Source organism: Rhynchophorus ferrugineus, unplaced genomic scaffold, assembly GCF_030347505.1.
Source record: "Rhynchophorus ferrugineus isolate W39M unplaced genomic scaffold, kcgeb_rfMv2 rfM1, whole genome shotgun sequence".
NCBI classification, from domain to species: domain Eukaryota; kingdom Metazoa; phylum Arthropoda; class Insecta; order Coleoptera; family Curculionidae; genus Rhynchophorus; species Rhynchophorus ferrugineus.
The window spans coordinates 1517682-1525393 of record NW_027472580.1 but is presented as its reverse complement, the minus strand read 5'-3'; the positions used below and the strand labels follow the sequence as shown (position 1 = coordinate 1525393).

General features: G+C 28.3%; 1 non-coding gene across 1 annotated transcript; it reads right to left on the bottom strand.

The window, feature by feature from the left end:
* Positions 1-2758: 2758 nt before the first annotated feature.
* Positions 2759-2861, bottom strand: LOC143189383 (U6 spliceosomal RNA). Its single transcript, XR_013003842.1, has one exon. It is a non-coding gene; the product is annotated as a U6 spliceosomal RNA (small nuclear RNA).
* Positions 2862-7712: the final 4851 nt, after the last annotated feature.

Genomic DNA, 7712 nt, shown 5'->3' with positions numbered 1-7712 from the left:
TAACTGATGAGAGATATGATCACAAATTTCTACTGGTCGCAATTAGTAAATTCACAACTAGTCGTGCCAGTAAACAGGCTGGGTAAGACCGGATATCACTGGCCAGTGGTTCGGACTCCACGTTAAATTCTTCTTCCACGACTTCATTCTATCTCTTTTTATCCAGAGTAATTTTAGTTATTAAAATGAACGGGAAAAATCCAGTCTGAGTTTAAAAGGAATTTTATGATTTTACAAACTGAATTTAGAAATATATTCGACAGCCATAATGACGTGCGTTTTCCGGTTTATTGGAGTGACTATAGTGATACGGTATTAAATTGAATTACCTTTTTACCAACTAACTTTAATCTCGACTGGAATGGCAGATTTGAGATGGTCTCCTATTCCTTAATATACAAAGTAAGTCATGCTATCTAATCCTCCTGAACTTATTAAAATGGTCCTTCTCATTGGTTTCTATAGTTCTCCATAATTGGGGAAAAGTCAATAAATATAATTTGCCAAATATAGTAGTTTTGTATCAATAAAACTGAACTTGGTCATTGACACTTTCTTTCAATAACTCTGATGGGTAAGAATGAAATATATAAAGTTAGATTTATTAAGTAGATTTTGAATTTTGAACAAAACGGGGTTAAAGACGTCCAATACCCTTGTCGGCAATAATGTATACCACTTGGGCATGCATACCTTTTTTTTATTCAGAACAAGTGGTTGATAATATTTTTATATATGCGTGCCTAACATATGTACGTGTTTAGTTGGACATCCGTTATCTAGTAACTATTGCTTTACGACTTTTTTATCATACCTTATTACTTAACAATGGGAAAATGTAATTACTTTATTTAATATAATAACTCCAAAATTGGTAGTAATTTAATTTGTCTCCTAATAATAATTTTTGATAAAACTGGTAAATAATATTGAATAGTTCGTTTAGAATCCTAAATAACTTTATACTGTGATATTATTACACAATATTTCTATATAAGTTTCATTTCCCACTTATAATTATTGTATTATTTTAAATAATTTATATTTTAAGTTACTAGAGTAATGATATATTAAATATTATATCATTCAAAATTGATATATTTTAAATAAATCGGTCCAATGGCCCCCAAAAATGATATTAAGAAATTCAAAAGAAATTCTGAAGTCGCTGACATCCCTTACAAGAAAATTAGTCTTTGATAATTGGATTCCATCTAATTTTATTTTCTGCTGGGTGTAGGATATGATTCTCTGGGCGTAACTATTATTGAGTGTAGTTTAGTTGAAAACACCTTAGGAATAGGGGAATCGAATAGGAAACAATACGATTTTAAGTTTAACAATGAGAATTCGTTCTTTAAGACAGCCAAATAATATCAGGTATAATGGTAATATAATTTTTTATTTTAAACAATGATTTTATTGCCTTAAAATGTCATCTGAATATCTTATTGAAACACTTTCCTTTGACGTTTTTGGAGACTTTATGTTTTGAGGCAATATTGGCATCAATGTACTTTCATCACTGGATCTGAGCAGATTTCTGCTGGGACCTAACCGTAGCTGTAGACCCCAACTCTTGTAACTAGTCTTCTTCTAAAGATAATATTTGCTCTCGCTTTTTCACAGGACTTGGTTCTCTTGCTTCTCTTCAATCGAAGATTTTAATTAACCCGAAAAAATGAGGAATTCGACATGATGCTCAGTAAGCCAATAATTTTGACTAACAATATATGTTAGTGGTACAACAAAGTAATCAACTGAAGACACCTCCTTATTATATTGACTACAAGGCCAACCAGACTAATTAAGTCTTATGATAATTATGTTACCTATTATTTATTAAATAAATATCTCATTTAACTCATTTAACCATAAAAAATAAGTAATAAAATGAGATAATTTTATTTTACTTATTTTTATTGATTTATTATTTTAAAAACCCATTAGCCTTTTGGGCTATTTAGGGTCGGATCACAATGTAGTTTTTAAACAAATGATACAAAATAACATTTCAGTTAAAATAATAAACAATACAAATTGCACTAGAGGAGAATCACAGGAGCTATACCAATCCCGCGGCCGTTAAAAAGTTGATAAGCACGTCCAAATTATTGGGTTGGACTGGTTGCTCTAATAACCTTGGCATCCCGAGTTGATGTCTCAGTACTTTAAGCTTTCCACAGTCCAGAAGGACGTGCTTGATGCTGTGTTGTATTTGACATTCATCACATTGTGGAGGGTCTATTCCTTTTAACAAATACTTATGAGTTAGTCTGCTATGTCCTATTCGCGGCCGAGCAATGATGCTTAGTAAAGTTATTAATATTAGAAAGTTGATGATAGACACTCTTGATCTCCCACTACTTATTATATTCCATTAGCATATCTCAATTTAGTTGACCCAGTTTCTTATATATCCCATATGTGTGTTTTAGCATCTTCCTTACCAAATAGAACGATTAGTTTAAATTAATCGTCCTTTCTGCTGACCAAATAGTCTTTCGTTACCTGAGAGAGCCCTGTGAGAGGGAGCCCATAGATAATTTATCCCTATTCTCCTCCTCTCCAGTGCTGTACGTAGCTCTCTGATTGATATAACTAAAGGGTGGACTGTTTTTACTGATATTAGACTATTCAAAGAATTCATTGAGTCCGATATTATAAGTAATGATGCGCCAATTAATGACCTATCCAGAGTACATAGAGCCTTCTAAATGGCCAAAAGCTTCGCCGAAAAAATGCTAGTTATAGTAAAAAAAAATTTGAACGCTTCACGATTTTGCGTCATCCTTGCGCAGGGGCTATGCTAATCTTCTCTGAATCGTTCCAATTTTAGTATATGTACCGCCGACATAAACTAAACACTAAAGACACTTTCATACATTGCTATGTCGAGTGCGAGTCCTGCTTGGGTTTGAAATATTATTAATTTAACTTGGCTCCGTTAATTTATAGTAATTATAATATAATTTCTAATATCAATTGTTTGTGCATTATTAAAAAAGAATTTTCAGTAACCCAAATTTGTATATTAATTTATGTAGCCTTTATAATTTAAATACCAAATATTTAGTGTTTGATGAAACCAAAGAATAAACACAAAAACCATATCTATTATAAAAATTGTAAATTTAACAATAAAAATTGAGTGAAATTTCAACACAGATTAAATTGTAATCACAGAATTATTTTTGATAGTAAAATGCACTGGATGAAAATATTAAAGTCCTATTCCCTTTGTTATATTTCTTGAGAATAATATGAACCATAAATGATTAAATATTTATGTGGTATGTGGTAATTATGTATAAATTATATAGCCTTTTAAATTTAAATACCAAATATTTAGTGGTTGATAAAACAAAAGAATAAACCCAAAAACCGTATCTATCATAAAAATTGTTAATTTTACAATAAAAATTGAGTGATATTTTAAAACATATTAAATTGTAATGATAGAATTATTTTTGATAGTAAAATGCACGGGATGAAATTATTAGAGGCCCATTCTCTTTTTTTATATTTTGAAAATAGTATGAATCACAAAACGATTAAACAGTTATGTGGTATGTAGTAATTATTTATAAATTATATAGCTTTTTTAACTTAAATACCAAATATTTAGTGGTTGATAAAACAATAGAATAAACTCAAAAACCGTATCTACCATAAAAATAGTAAATTTTACAATAAAAATTGAATGAAATTTCAACACATATTAAATTGTAATCATAGAATTATTTTTGATAGTAAAATGCACTGGATGAAAATGTTAGAGTCCTAGTCCCTTTTTTATATTTTTTGAGAATAATTTGAACCATAAATGATTAAATAGTTATCTGGTATATGGTAATTATGTATAAATTATATAGCTTTTTAAATTTATATACCAAATATTTAGTGGTTGATAAAACAATAGAATAAACTCAAAAACCATAAAAATTGTAAATTTTACAATAAAAATTGAATGAAATTTCAACACATATTAAATTGTAATCATAGAATTATTTTTGATAGTAAAATGCACTGGATGAAAATGTTAGAGTCCTAGTCCCTTTTTTATATTTTTTGAAAATAATTTGAACCATAAATGATTAAATAGTTATGTGGTATATGGTAATTATGTATAAATTATATAGCTTTTTAAATTTAAATACCAAATATTTAGTGGTTGATAAAACAAAAGAATAAACCCAAAAACCGTATCTACCATAAAAATTGTTAATTTTAAAATAAAAATTTAGTGATATTTTAAGACATATTAAATTGTAATGATAGAATTATTTTTGATAGTAAAATGCACGGGATGAAATTATTAGAGACCTATTCCCTTTTTTTATATTCTGAAAATAGTATGAATCATAAATGATTAGTAATTATGTATAAATTATATAGCTTTTTAAATTTAAATACCAAATATTTAGTGGTTGATAAAACAATAGAATAAACTCAAAAACCGTATCTACCATAAAAATTGTAAATTTTACAATAAAAATTGTATGAAATTTCAACACATATTAAATTGTAATCATAGAATTATTTTTGATAGTAAAATGCACTGGATGAAAATGTTAGAGTCCTAGTGCCTTTTTTATATTTTTTGAGAATAATTTGAACCATAAATGATTAAATAGTTATGTGGTATATGGTAATTATATATAAATTATATAGCTTTTTAAATTTAAATACCAAATATTTAGTGGTTGATAAAACAAAAGAATAAACCCAAAAACCGTATCTACCATAAAAATTGTTAATTTTACAATAAAAATTGTATGAAATTTCAACACATATTAAATTGTAATCATAGAATTATTTTTGATAGTAAAATGCACTGGATGAAAATGTTAGAGTCCTAGTCCCTTTTTTATATTTTTTGAGAATAATTTGAACCATAAATGATTAAATAGTTATGTGGTATATGGTAATTATGTATAAATTATATAGCTTTTTAAATTTAAATACCAAATATTTAGTGGTTGATAAAACAAAAGAATAAACCCAAAAACCGTATCTATCATAAAAATTGTTAATTTTACAATAAAAATTGAGTGATATTTTAAAACATATTAAATTGTAATGATAGAATTATTTTTGATAGTAAAATGCACGGGATGAAATTATTAGAGGCCCATTCTCTTTTTTTATATTTTGAAAATAGTATGAATCACAAAACGATTAAACAGTTATGTGGTATGTAGTAATTATTTATAAATTATATAGCTTTTTTAACTTAAATACCAAATATTTAGTGGTTGATAAAACAATAGAATAAACTCAAAAACCGTATCTACCATAAAAATTGTAAATTTTACAATAAAAATTGAATGAAATTTCAACACATATTAAATTGTAATCATAGAATTATTTTTGATAGTAAAATGCACTGGATGAAAATGTTAGAGTCCTAGTCCCTTTTTTATATTTTTTGAGAATAATTTGAACCATAAATGATTAAATAGTTATCTGGTATATGGTAATTATGTATAAATTATATAGCTCTTATAATTTAAATACCAAAAAATACTCAAAATATAAAATATTTTGAGGTTGATAAGAAAAAAAATAAGCCCAAAAACCGACGTTACTCAAAACTATTCGCATTGCAAAACATTTACCAGTTTGAGGCCACTTAAATAGTACAGCAATTCCAAATCCCAAAGAGAACGCTGAACGATGGAAACTGACTAAAACTCTACTAAAATGTTGGGTTCGTATATCAATTTAATTCTAATGATTCAATTATTCTTGATAGAATAATGCACTGAATGAAAATATTAGAGTTCTATTGTTTTATTATGGATTTATAAAATAATATAAACCATAAAAAATGTAATTTTAAAATTAATGAGTGCCTTTTAAGCTTTTTCAATAGTACTTTATACATCCCTCCAAAGCAATTTCTATGGTTAATCTCCTTAAATGTCAGAGATTCCGATGCACCATTAATTGATATCCATGTTTCGTGTTCCGATATAGTTTGCAACGTATCATCTGTAGGCTTAAGTAAATTCTTGTTTGGTCCTAACGCCAGCTGTAGACACCAAGCTTTGTATTTAGGATCCTCATCTAATCTAAATTTCCTATATCTATTCAGAACAGGGCTTGACACTCATGCCACTCCACAATTTTTTGTTGACAACTAAGGCCCGCGATTGGGTTAGGTAAATCTGACAACGTTTGCAACAATTGTCTTTTTCTTAATGTTAAGATGTTTTGTTTATCGGTCCGATCTTAAGAAAGGAACTTCACGAACTATATTCACTATATCTCGCTCTTCCCTTATATATTCTAGATTAAATGCCAGAAGTTGAAGGACTTATTGCCTGTCATAAAACAATTTCCCGTCGGTACTTTTGTACTACAAATAAAACTCGAGTCCAATTGCACCGATAATATTGTTTAAACAGTGTACTTTTTTTTTATGAATGTGTGGCCCTTTGTTGTTTGTGCACCTAATTTTGTTCATCTTGTAATACATTATATATTAGAAATTACAGCTGATCATGCATCCTTTAAAGGGAAACTTTTCCTTATACTTGTGTACATCTTTGTTCCTTGTCCATCTAATTTTTCTTATCTTGCATTACATTTTTCTGAAAAGATCACTACAAGATATGCCCTTCTAAGGAAAGTGGTTTCTTTGTCTTTTGTATCCCTTGCCCTTTGAAATAGTGACTTTTTTATCTATTAATATTGTCTTCAGTTCATCTTGTTGGTGGTGTCGGAAATCAAATAGAGAACAGAATTTTTGAAATGTTCTTAATATTTTTGAAAAAAACCTTTGTATTTATTTTTGGGAGTTCATCAATAATTGAGTGACATTTCAACCTTATTTTAGTTGTTATGATAGGACTAGTTTAAATGGTATGTACCATAAAAATTTAATACTTTAGAGCATTCATTTAATTTTTATGATACAAATATATTTGTTAATGGAATACAGTAAATGATAACATAAGAGACTCGCTAACTTTATTGCATTATTTTCAATGGTATGTACCATTAAAAATATTACAATATTAGAATTACAGATTATATGACTAAAAACGGATTTCGAATATGATGATTCAAATGTTTAGCATGGTTGATATTTTTGACTTCAAACACAGCACCAATTTTATCAAAAATACGTCTAAAAAACTTCTTAAAACGATTTCGCTTAACATTTTTAGAAGCAGCTTTTGGTTCTGTTGTTTCAAAGTTGACTTTACCTTTAACAGTTACCCAGTAAGCTTGCGATTTATCCCATATTGTCGTCAGTGTACTTTCATTATTGGGCATGTGTATAAATCTTTCGGAACCTAACCATAGCTGTAGACACCAACTTCTATACGTAGGTTCGTCGTCTAAATATAAAATCCGCATTCTGTTCCTCACCGGACTAGACTCTCTGGGCATAACTACATTTGATTTTAGTCGATGCACCTTGGAATTAGAGGAACTCAACATTATAATTGCTGATTTTAATCTTAATATAAACACTACTTCTCAAGACACCTTATCACAAACTGACTTAGCATCTCTGTTATGCTCCCTTTATATAAATCTAGGCTCCTCCCTTATAACACTTTTACAATGAGGGGGGGAGGATGTGTTGATCAGCCTGTATCGGTATTCAGAGTTAAACTAAAACACCATTGGGATTATTATTTTATAAGCTAAAGAATTTATTGCCTGTCATAAAACAATTTCATGTCGGTACTTTT